Source organism: Patella vulgata, chromosome 5 (assembly GCF_932274485.2).
Source record: "Patella vulgata chromosome 5, xgPatVulg1.2, whole genome shotgun sequence".
Classification (NCBI taxonomy): Eukaryota; Metazoa; Mollusca; class Gastropoda; family Patellidae; genus Patella; species Patella vulgata.
The window spans coordinates 76,853,867-76,867,360 of NC_065883.2; the positions used below are offsets into that span (position 1 = coordinate 76,853,867).

The 13,494-nt window shown below is 37.9% G+C and overlaps 1 long non-coding RNA gene across 1 annotated transcript; it reads right to left on the reverse strand.

The window, feature by feature from the left end:
- Positions 1 to 8,073: 8,073 nt before the first annotated feature.
- On the reverse strand, positions 8,074 to 13,465 carry LOC126820405 (uncharacterized). Its single transcript, XR_007679941.1, has 2 exons — positions 9,926 to 13,465; positions 8,074 to 9,771 (listed from the first exon to the last, which is right to left on the reverse strand). It is a non-coding gene; the product is annotated as an uncharacterized LOC126820405 (long non-coding RNA).
- Between the last annotated feature and the right edge of the window lie 29 nt (positions 13,466 to 13,494).

The window sequence follows — 13,494 nt, forward strand, 5'->3', positions numbered from 1 at the left end:
TCATTAACAGGTACCCTGTGGAACTATTTTATTAACAGGTGCACTGTGGAACTATTTCATTAACAGGTACCCTTTGGAACTATTTTATTAACAGGTACCCCGTGGAACTATTTCATTAACAGGTAGGCCTACTCTGTAGAGCTACTTTATTAACAGTTACCCTGTGGAACTAATTCATTAACAGGTACCCCGTGGAACTACGTAATTAAGAGTTTGAATACTATATTAACGATATTCGTTAAAATCACAAACCAGATATTTCATCTATATTTCAAAAAGTTAAAAATATGTACTATTTAAACATAAAGCCAAAATATGATATACCTGTATTTAGAGTTACCGACAGGGTCTTTTTTAGCCAAATTCTCAGACTCGAGGCCCTGTAACTCGGTTTGGGTGGGATTATCTCTAAACAAAATCCAACACTGAAATTTTAGTTTTATTTTCAAGAACTTTACTCGGTAATTAAGTTTGAAATGCTAGGAAATAGATCATACAAACGCTTACGACAAATATAATATTAATAAAAAAAACAAAGATTTTACATCGATCGACAGTCCCAATTTCGTGGCACAAAGTAATGGTAAACACATGTATTTTATTTTATTGCCATGGCCTTATCGTCTTATTATTGTAAAATGTCCCTAATTTGGGCATGTCAGGCCAAACTCTATATTATTGTAAAATGTTTGTTTTTAGGCCATGTGAGGTCAAACACTATATTGTAAAAGGTTTGTTTTGAAGGTGTGTTTGATGTAAAAGGTTTGTTTTTTAGGGCGTGTCAGGTCAGACACTACATTATTGTGGAAGAACAATACCCACTGGATATGATTCGGTTGGTCGAGTTATTATGGTGGATTACAATGTTCCAGCAGGGTCAAGGTCACAAGGATTCCAACTCTCATATATGGTAGCAGGTAATAAGTTATTTTGTCTTATTAGATTTGCGGATTGGGTGCTTAAAGCTCTCCTAGTTTGTGTTGAATGGACATTAAACCCCATGTCTCTCTGATTAGATTTGTGTTTGTTCTACCCTCTATGGTAAACCCACCGGAGCCCTGGTGGTTGAGCAGTGAGAGAGAGAATTAATGTTGATAAACCCACCGGAGCCCTGGTGGTTGAGCAGTGAGAGAGAGAATTAATGTTGATAAACCCACCGGAGCCCTGGTGGTTGAGCAGTGAGAGAGAGAATTAATGTTGATAAACCCACCGGAGCCCTGGTGGTTGAGCAGTGAGAGAGAGAATTAATGTTGATAAACCCACCGGAGCCCTGGTGGTTGAGCAGTGAGAGAGAGAATTAATGTTGATAAACCCACCGGAGCCCTGGTGGTTGAGCAGTGAGAGAGAGAATTAATGTTGATAAACCCACCGGAGTCCTGGTGGTTGAGCAGTGAGAGAGAGAATTAATGTTGATAAACCCTCCGGAGCCCTGGTGGTTGAGCAGTGAGAGAGAGAATTAATGTTGATAAACCCACCGGAGCCCTGGTGGTTCAGCAGTGAGAGAGAGAATTAATGTTGATAAACCCACCGGAGCCCTGGTGGTTGAGCAGTGAGAGAGAGAATTAATGTTGATAAACCCACTGGAGTCCTGGTGGTTGAGCAGAGCAAGAGAGAAAGAAATGATGGTGGTCGAGCAGTGAGAGAGAGAAATGGGGTTAACATTCACAAGCTAGCTCATTTTTGGACTAACATCTAGGGGTCTTTAGCAGTGGGAGGAAACCAGAGGACATATAATTCAGTCAATATGCATATCTATAACATATCTTTCTTGTTTGTAACTTTTACAATACTTTGGTCGCCTTTCAGAGTAGGTTTTAAGGGTGTGGAACCTAAGTATAGATGGGGAGAAAGGGTGGAGTCTGGGAAGGTCGTTTCTCCCCATTGAAAGAAAATGTTTGAATTCCAGCATACATGAGAGTTGTTTTGAACACATGCCATCTGTCAAGAGGTGGTTATTTTTACTGGACATCATCAGTATTATAATATAAAGAGCGCGAAGTGGGGGTAGCTGGGGGTAAACATCTGTATCCATTTTGAAAGAAGAATGCTTTTGTTAATGATTTGTACTCACTCTATTTGTTATCGTTAAAACCTCTTTGTGTCTATTTATAGATTGTAATCGTAATATAACAGCTGATAACGGTCAACTTGTTAGTCCGGGTTATCCAGGAAACTATCCCGTTAATCTAGACTGTGATATTAGAATCAGTGCACCAGCAGGAAGAACGTTAGCCTTGTATTTTAACAGGTTCTCTATCGAATCACATTCCAGCTGTAACTACGATTATCTAGAGGTTGGTATCTTCTTTTATGGTTATTAATCGGCTAGCTGACAGGTCATGTGATCTTGTGTTACTGGGACATCTCCCAGTATGTAGGGGATCTTAATCAGTCATGGGTGTAACCAATGCAATACTGAGTATGTGGTCATGTGACCTAGAGAATACAATAAACAGTTCTAGTGTATCACATAGCTGCAGATAGTTGCTAGGGACTAGCGTAAACAGTTCTAATGTATCACATAGCTACAGATAGTTGCTAGTGGTTCTCAATCTTTTGCTATATGCTTGTTATTTTAGATACATAATGGGTCGAGTCCTAGTGACGGGGTTATAGCTAAGTTATGTGGCAGAACGTTACCTGATACTGTCTTTATTCCAACCAATCAAATTTACCTAAATTTCAAAACAGATTCATCTGTACGAAGACTGGGATATGATTTAACATTCACTTCAACATCCGCTGGTAAGTGGGATATGATTTAACATTCACTTCAACATCTGCTGGTAAGTGGGATATGATTTAACATTCACTTCAACATCCGCTGGTAAGTGGGATATGACTTAACATTCACTTCAACATCCGCTGGTAAGTGGGATATGATTTAACATTCACTTCAACATCTGCTGGTAAGTGGGATATGATTTAACATTCACTTCAACATCCGCTGGTAAATGGGATATGATTTAGCATGCACTTCAACATCCGCTGATAAGGGATATACACTAATTGTTTATAAAGACCAATATATTTACTAGTATCGATACTACAGTCTCAGGTGGTCCTATTAGTATATGACACTAGTTCCGGGGTTTGTTCACGGTGTACATTCAGATTGTCCAGTCGGGTTTTTCCTGTATATTATACAGGGTATTGTAGCTCTTTCAAAAGATCTTGTTGTCCATTAATTGTTCTTCAACATTTGTACACAAACTCTGTTTGATCTTAAGCTAGAGATGGTTGTATGAACTCTGTTTGTTGATATTTCAGGTTTGGGATGTGGAGGTAGTCTGACGGGAATAAACGGAAGTCTGACCAGTCCAAATTTTCCAGGAAATTTTTCGGATGTGCAGACGTGTCAATGGTCGATAACTGTACCAGCACGGAGAACGATAACATTAACATTTAGAATGTTAAGTGTAATAGGCGTGGCCGATTGTTCCAACAATTACGTGTCCGTCTACAATGGTAACAATGCGTTATCATCAACACCAACATTCGGCAGATACTGTGATGATGTAAGTATTTCATAGTCTGTATATAATGGGGGGTGGGGGGCGAGCTATTAAGAATACAGCTAATGGCATTCAGAGACTCTAACATGGACAGAAAAATGTTGCTAAGTAACCAACCTATGTTTTTTTATTATGTTTTCAGTCTGATGTTGCCAGCATGACTACGACATCAAATACAGCTTATGTTAAATATGTTTCAACTGGTTCCAGTAACGCACCCGTATTCAGGCTATCTTATACCAGTTAATACAAACAAGTTTCACTGATAATAATATTACAGTGTATCTCAAGTGTCAAATTCTTAATAAAAACATTGATTTTTTTATTTTAAACTTTTATATAAAATCTCAATTAAATTTAAGATATCCATCATCAAGTTAAATATTGATATTCACTATCAAACTGAATTACACCAGCAAGCCGAATTACAATATTCACCATCGAGTTGGATTACAATATTCACTATCAGATTGGATTACAATATTCACCACAAGTTCAATTACAATATTCACCACGAGTTCAATTACAATATTCACCACCAGGCCGAATTACAATATTCACCACCGAGTTCAATTACAATATTCATTATCAGACTGAATTACAATATTCACCACGAGTTGAATTACAATATTCACCACGAAGCTGAATTACAATATTCAACATCGAGTTGGATTACAATATTCACTATCAGATTGAATAACAATATTCACCACAAGTTGGATTACACTATTCACCGTTAAAGAACAACTGTAAGAACAAATTGCTTACATTGTATTCGAATTGTAATTGTTTCTTTACTTAAATTGTAATTGACCCCTAGTCTTGTATTGTAATTGTTTCTTTACTTGGATTGTAATTGACCATAAACTTGAATCGTAATTGACCCAATACTTGAATTGTAACTGACCCTATACTTAAACTGTAATTGACCCTATACTTGAATTGTATTTGACCCTATACTTGGATTTTTATTGTCCCTATACTTGAAATATAATTGACCCAATACTTGAAATATAATTGACCTTATACTTGAATTGTAATTGACTCTTTACCTGAATTGTAACCCTGTTATTGATACGTTATTGTAATTTACAAATTTTAAACATTCCAGATGAAAACTTTAAATATTTATCTTTCTATTTATACATATATATATATATAGTTTCTATATTTATTTGTTGTTTATTAGGTTGTCATGGAAACCTGTTTATTTTTGTTTATTATGTAAATAAATTGTAATCAACCCCTGTATGATATTAATTGTGTTGTATAAGGAATGATCATCTTATTTTAGGGCCCTAAAATTACATTTCACTTGTATATATATATATATGTGTAGAATAAAATATTTCATATGGATTTCACTGATAGATTTTTGATGGTTTTATTCTCTCTACCACCCCCCCCCCCCCTTCCCGCCATGCCAATCTAACGCTGCTTGATAGTTTTATCCACCCCATGCCTAATCTAACTGGTTGATAGTTTCATTCACCCCCATGTCTAATCTAACGTGGAATCCATAAAGTAAACTTGATATTGACCGTTCCAAGGGATTGAAGGCTTACACCAGTCAACGAACAGTGCCTCCAAATTCAGTGCAAGAGCCCCTGAACTAAGGGACATGGGTCTTTAGCGATGGTGTCTTCCCATCCATGATGATTGTCATTTATAAACAGGCCAGGTATATTCAATAAAGATAGGCTGCCTGGCAACGAAACATACGCCCACAGGGACTAAGTTGTCTGGGCAGTCAACAAAGGTTTTCGCATACATGTATATCTTTCTTGTCAGTAATGAGAGAGAGAGAGAGACATGGGGGTTTAATGTCCACTCGACACAAACTAGGTCATTTCGGGACTAACATATGGTTTTATTTTATTTCAATAATTCGCTTGCGCGTAGGGGTCTTTAGCAGTGGGAGGAAACCGGAGGACCCGGAGAAAACCCACGAGGTTGGACAGGCGACCCTACTCCTTGTCACGTACAACCGGGGATTCAAAACCACGCCAGTCGACTCAATGACAGACTTTATGATACAGCGCGCGCACGCTAACCATTCAGTCATCCAACCCCCCTTGTCAGTAATGAAAACATTTACAACACATGAAGTCATTAGAATTTATTTCGATTGTTTCTCTCATGACCCTAAACACTGTGTGTATAAATTTATATTAACCTTAGCCTATAGAGCGCCCACAAGATTTGTCAAGGTAATTAAGGGCCATAACCCTGGCAGAAATTATCGGAAATCGTTAAAAATCATTAGGATTCTTCGTCGCATAACCTTAAACACTCTATAGAAATTTAAAGTCAATCGGAAGATATTTTAAAGTAATCAAGGGTCATAACTCTGGCAGTAATTATTGGAAATTGTTGAAAATTAATAGACTTCTTTGTCTCATGACCTGTGTATGAATTTAAAGACAATCGGATATTAATTATATCCTCTAGAGCGTCCACAAGCAATTGTGGACATCAGACCGACCGAACGACAAGGCGACGACAATAAACGACCACATTTTAATGTGGGCGTATAAAAGTGAATTCCATGAGTTTTCATTTCTAATTTTCGCTTGGGACAAAAAAAAGCGAGGTCATATTAATATGTAAACATTGGATTTCGATATAAGCCCCTGTGATCCAAGCTAGTTTGTGAATAGAGTCGGCTACTTAATAGGACGATGAATGGCTGATTTTTTCTAACACTAGGGCATCAGAGCAGAGCATGTGGGCGTATCTTGCATGGCAACCGCTTGTTTTCTAACACCAGGGCATCAGAGCAAAACGTGGGCTTATCTTGCATGGCAGGCGCTTGTTTCTAACACCAGGGCATCAGAGCGGAAAATGAATGAAATGGGTTTTAGGTCCTACCTTTCCGCAGCAACCAGGAAATTGAAGATCAGCATACGTCATGCTATAAGGAGAATTTTGCCCTGAAAGCTGCGCTTCAACCCATCCTTCATAGAATTCCAACTGTACGTCAATTTGTACACATGCTCAGATTTTCGTCCCATCCATTATTCTGTGCCAGATCAACCGTCCTGCACCATTTATAAATGGAGACGGGTGGAAAAATCCCAAGAAACTTTCTTCGACAACACCTGAATCAAACCGATGTGAGCCCCTGGGCAGTGAGCCAGAGTTTGTAACGTTTTCGGCTCATCTATACAAGTGGCAGAAGTTGCGATCTCTGTCAGAGGACGGCCAGATGCCTAACCTCATAGGTTCCCCACCCCCTCTGGAGGAGAACCAGATGCCTAACCTCATGCCACCGCTCCCTCTGGAGGAGGGCCACATACTGAACCTCCGGAGGACCACATGCCCAACCTCATGCCCCCGCCCACACTCTGAAGGAGGGCCACATATTGAACCTCATGGTTTCTCCAGTCCCTCTGGAGGAGGACCACATGCCTAACCTCATACCCCCCACAAACACACATTCTGGAGGAGGGCCACATACTGAACCTCGTGGGTTCTCCAGTCCCTTTCCCTCCTCCAGAGGGACTGCTGGTCACCACATGCCTAACCTCATACCCCCCCCCCCCCCAACATTCTGGAGGAGGGCCACATACTGAACCTCGTAGGTTCTCCAGTTCCTCTGGAGGAGAACCACATGCCTAACCTCATGCCCCCCCCTCCCCTGCCCACACACACACACTGAAGGAGGACCACATACCGAAAAACATAGGTTCTCCAACCCCTCTGGAGGAGGACCACATGCCTAACCACAAGGGTGCCCCCCCTCCTTCCGAGGAGGTCCACATGCTTAACCTCATGGGTTTCCCCCTTCTGTATAAAGAACATTAAGATTTATATGTACAATGGGAAGCAGTATGTCCACCTACTATTCTTCATATTCCAATTACCAAGGGTTCTTTTATGTGCACAATATTTACATGATTGACCTAAGTTTGCCGCCCAAATTCGAACCGCAAGATACACCATACTTGTCAATCCCGTAGGCTCCTTCCCTGACAAGTTTACCTTGGCCCTGATAGTTCTACTACCTTGGCCTTATTGCTTGACTGTCCTGGCCCTAAACCATCGACTACCTTGGCCTTATTGCTTGACTGTCCTGGCCCTAAACACTCGGCTACCTTGGCCTTATTGCTCGACTGTCCTGGCCCTAAACACTTGACTTTCCTGGCCTTACTACTTGACTGTCCTGGCCATAAACACTTGACTTCCCCGGCCCTAGACATTTTAAATCCCTGGCCCCGAAGGCTCAACTACCCTGGCCCTGAATGCCCTGGTCCTAAATGCTCGACTACCCTAGCCCTAAACACTCGACTACCTTGGCCATAAACACTCAACTCCCTTGGCCCTAAACTACCCTGCCCCTGATTGTCCTGGTACTAAACACTCGACTACCCTAGCCCTAAACACTCAACTCCCTTGGCACTAAACACTTGACTTCCCTGGCCCTGGTTGCTTTACTGCCCTCAAGGCTCGACTACCTTGGTCCTGATTGCTCTTGATCCTGATCATTCAACCACCTTGGCCCTGATCGCTGGACTACCTTGACTACCCCTATCCCAGAAAACACAAGACAAAGAACAATGTTTTAAATTGTTTAATATAAGAGCAGTTTGTATAAAAAAAATATATATTTTACAAAAAAATCTACAAATAAGAATAATAAATATATAATAATATATATCTCTATATTTACATGATCTAGTAGAACCATAAAAAATTATTATTATTATTTTTTTGAAATATACAAATACGATACACGTAGGTCTAATTATTATAACATGAACAGACGTTGAGAGAACATTGAATAACATTGACACGTCTTACTATTATTGGGGGGTTGGGTGGTTGAATGGTTAGCACGTGTGCGCTGTACCATAAAGTCTGTCATTGAGTCAACTGGCGTGCTTTCGAATCCCCGGTTGTACGTGGCAAGGAGTAGGGTCGCCTGTCCAACCTCGTGAGTTTTCTCCGGGTCCTCCGGTTTCCTCCCACTGCTAAAGACCCCTACGCGCAAGCGAATTATTGAAATAAAATTAAACCATGTGTTAGTCCCGAAATGACCTAGTCTGTGTTGAGTGGACGTTAAACCCCATCTCTCTCTCTCTTACTACTATTAGCAGTGATAACAGTTTTCAAAATACAAATGTGACATCATCCTTTCATGTTGGCGTATCATCATTTCAAATAATGGCACGGGCAATCTTACTACTATTAGCAGTGATAACAGTTTTCAAAATACAAATGTGACATCATCCTTTCATGTGGCGTATCATCATTTCAAATAATGGTACGGGCAATGTGCCAAGCGTACATTTTTATAATAGTTAAAATTTTTGTGACGTAATTTAAGTTGTTTAATGGTCTCGAGCTTATGACATTACTGTGAAATATTCAAGGACCCAGTACTACATGTAGTTCTATTATGGAGACGGTTTGAGGTTATCTACGGGACAGTAATCGCAGGCACATTGTAAAATAAGCTATAAAACTAAATATAAAAAAAGATCAATCTTGGAACAGGAACTGGGTTATATATGTATATACTGGAGTGTTCAAAGATTATAGAATAAAAAAGAAGATTTTCATACTAAGTAAATGTACATAAAGCAAATACTGTCATTTAAATAATGCTAAAAATGCTAACACCATACATCGAAGGATGATCACATGATCTGAACACCTTTAACAAAGAAATAGTCAGATTCTAATTTACATGTACAGGTAAAACTGATTATAATACAGATCTATATTTCGTTTCGTTTCGTTTTTTATACTTTCGATGGCCTACACTACATGAAGATCTAACAAGTTATAGCGATAGGTCACGTCAGGGGTCGTACGAGCGGCTTTTGACCCTATGACGTCAGACATTTGATTAACCAATCAGCATTGATGTGGATAGGATTACCCACAGTTCCGTGAAAAACACGCCTAAAGCTCGCCGTAACAGGACGTTTCATTGGCTAATATCTTGCACCATTCAGAACATGTCAATGATAACAACTCTTCCAGATCCCAGTGTAGTAAAGACAAGTAAAACGAAATTTTGAACTATATAAAATGAAACGAAATAGGATCTGTGTTTTAATCAGATTGAATGGTACAAACATAACATAATAAATAAACCAGGTTGCATAAATATGTAACTTCTGGTCACATGTGCACCAACGAGAATATATACTTGTATAAAATAAAATAAAATAGGGTTTAACGTTCTACTTTTATGCACCATGTAAGATAACAAAGACGTCGTTCAGATCTGAACATCAGTCTTGACCTGTACAGGATTAAAGGAGACATCCGTTCAGATCTGAACAAGGTCTTGACCTGTGCAGGATTAACGTGGAGACATCCATTCAGATCTGAACATCAGTCATGACCTGTGCAAGATTAACGGAGACATCCGTTCAGATCTGAACATCAGTCTTGACCTATACAGGATTTATTGATTCATCCGTTCAGATCTGAATTAATGAAAACTGGCATACGCCATGCAGTGTGCTTTGAGGGAAACATCTGCGGCATATTCATCTATTGGTACTCTTCCGCCTGTACAATACTTGTATATAAATTGTGTATTTCACGGTGTTTTAAAGTTACAATTTCATATTTTCTAAGAAAGTCAAAACATAATTATTTCTATGTCTTTTGCTCAATAGGTTGTCAACTCACTATTATACGATCATAGGTATCATTCTCACACTTAAAAACCATTGACACAGGAAATAATAACACAATTACCTCCCTTGTTTTCAAATGACAATAGTGAATTATAGGATTAATAGAATTATTCTTTAACAAGGTAGGACTGTTTATAGATACCATCTATTTTAAGGCTTTATTTTAATAAATTTTAAAAATAAAACTTAAAAATATGAAATTTCATCTTTAAAGTAGCTAAATCTCTAACTCAATATCATCCTAAGTCTTTGACATTGAAAACACGAATTATTTGTCAATTTAAATCAACATTGATGTTTTGATCTTACCGGGAAAAGATGGGGTTCTGATATCCAATATGTAAGATAAAATAAACATTTTACCATTGGTACACGAATCGTGTACCATAATGCGTTTCAGTGCCATTTGTAACAAGGGACTCGAAGAACAAGGCTAGACATATTCCAGAAGTCATTTCAAACAGTGACGCCATATTCTTATCTGGAGAGCATGCACAATAAACACTAACGACATAGACTGGAATAACCAGATGCTAGTGATTGCCATTCGATTGAGACTTCTGGCATATTTCACCGAACAAGCAACCCGAGAAACGGGGTTAGACATATTGCACAAGTCATGTCAAACGGTGACCCCATATTCTTATCTGGAGAGCATGCGCAATAAATACTAACGGTATAAAATGGAATAACCAGTCGCTAGAGATTACCATTCGATTGAGACTTCTGGCGTATTTTGCCGAACATAACTGCTTTGAAATTACAGTAAAAATGGAAACGATTGAATGTAAATCAGTTTATATACATTCATATTACATTATTTTATGTGTTGCGACCCATTTATGTTAATTTCCAGGTCCCAAATATTAGCGATTTATATATTTCCTTTAATGAATAATCCAGCATCTTTCCCTACAGCAACGACCATTGCTATTGGTTCCAAGAAAGATAATTTTAAGCATTTCGATGAAAATGAAAAAAATATTTTCAACAAATAGTTTAAATTATTATGTCTTATCTTAACAAAATTATAAAAATATAAACAAAATAAACAAAGTCCATGAGATTTTATAACGTTTATGGAATTAACCATTTTTCAATGAGTGCATGGCTCGTACAACATAGTAAAAAGATTAAAGATACATTATGGGGGAGATAAGGTAAAGAGTTGGCAATTCTCAATTTAATAGTTAAAATTAAATAATGTAAAGGGGGTTTGCTGAAAATTTCAATCAAATTGATTAACTCTGAACCGAGAATTTAGCGATTGAATTTTAGCCTCATAAATCATTACTAAAGTACATAAAAAACATGTCTCAATTATCAATTTTTTTATTTAATCATCAATAAAAGTTGAGAGGCAAATGGGATCCTAATTCAGTAAATATCGCAGGCTAGCGATGTCATCAAGAGTGGATTATGCTCTGGATAAGTTAAATAATGTCTAATTAATAATTTAGATAACATTTCAGGCCTAAAGAAAGACCTGCAATAGGCAGATTTAGCTCTTGCATAATGTATGTTTAATTTTGACTTGAAAACTTCACGCTTGTCAATGTCATGGGCGTGAATAACAACGAGACCTAATAATACGTGGAAATTTGCCACACCTTTTTGACGGGAGAAAGCTCTATCGATGTAATTTTAAAATGTATAGACACGTATCTTGTGCTGTATATCTTATAACAGTTGAGAAATGAGTGTTTTTCTCTTTTATATTCACATATACACAGGACTGGTACATGTGTAATAACAGTTGTAATTTTAACTGACAAATGTCAGGCATTAATGGACACGTATCTGATGTCAGGCATTAATGGACAAGTACCTGATGCCAGACATTAATAGACTACTGGTATCTGATGTCAGGCCCTAATGGACAAGTACCCGATGTCAGGCCCTAATGGACAAGTACCCGATGTCAGGCCCTAATGGACAAGTACCCGATGTCAGGCACTAATGGACTACTGGTACCAGACACTATTTTAAACTTTGTGTCAGACATGTATCAGTATTAATAAAACAGACAAATGAACGGCACTGGGCGGGAGGTTTTGTGCGTGACAAAGTCAGATATCTTGCGTGACAAGAGTCTGAAATTGTGCGTGACAAGTGTCGTATCCCCTAGCTAGTCATAAACATACATGTATACTGTAGGTCTATATTCGGGCCTGCACAGAAGGCACTGGTCATCGATGTTTTCAGGCATGAATACCCCACAACCTATATATTTTAACATGTAAGTTATGTGATATCGTGTGTCTGACAATGTCTATGGCCGGTCTACTAACATTTATTGGATACTGTATTATACATGTATATTATGTACATGTATAACACTATGATATTGTATTGTACATGTACATGTATATTATGTACATGTATAACACTATGATATTGTATTGTATATTATGTATAACATTATCAATCCGATTCAAATACAGATCTATATTTCGTTTCGTTTTTTATACTTTCGATGGCCCTCACTACATGAAGATCTGAAAAGTTGTAGTGGAAGGTTGCGTCAGGGGTCATACGAGTTGCTTTTGACCTTATGACGTCAGACATTTAATTAACCAATCAGAGTTGGTATTACTAGTGGGTTACCCACAGTTCCGTGCATCTCGCGCCAAAAACTCGCCATAACAGACCGTTTCATTGGCTAATAACTCAAATCATCCAGAACGCGGGTTATATAACAACTCTTTCAGATCCTAGTGTAGTAAAGACAAGTAAAACGAAATTTTGAACTATAAAAAAAACGAAACGAAATAGTATCTGTGTTTTAATCAGATTGAACACTATGTTGTGAAACGATTTTACGCTGCAAAACACAGCTCTAGTAAAAACATATGTAATATATCAATTTTATAGAAGAAATATGAAGAACACAGACAAGGCCAAACAAAATAATATTCTGTTTCTCAGACGATCCTTCCTAATAATTAATTAGCAATTGAAGATACATTATGTAAGATTTGGATAAAGAGCTAACCATTCTCGCTATAATAGTCCGAAAATAGATAATATAAAATGAATAATTTGAAAACTTCGTTCAAATTACTCTATTGTGAGTGAAGATATTAGTCTTTGAAGGTTTGACAAGACGTGTGTAATAATTGCAACCTCCTCCATTTTTAGATTAAGTCAAACATGGAAAGTTGAGTATGGTCTTGTCATGTTAATAAATGTCTAATTAATAGGCAGATTTAGCTCTTGCATAATGCACCTTTTATTAATAATAATAAAAACAGGTCATGCAGATATTTTTAAGTGCTGCAAGAGCATCAGAGAATCTGGCCCCAAGTTCACAAAGCATT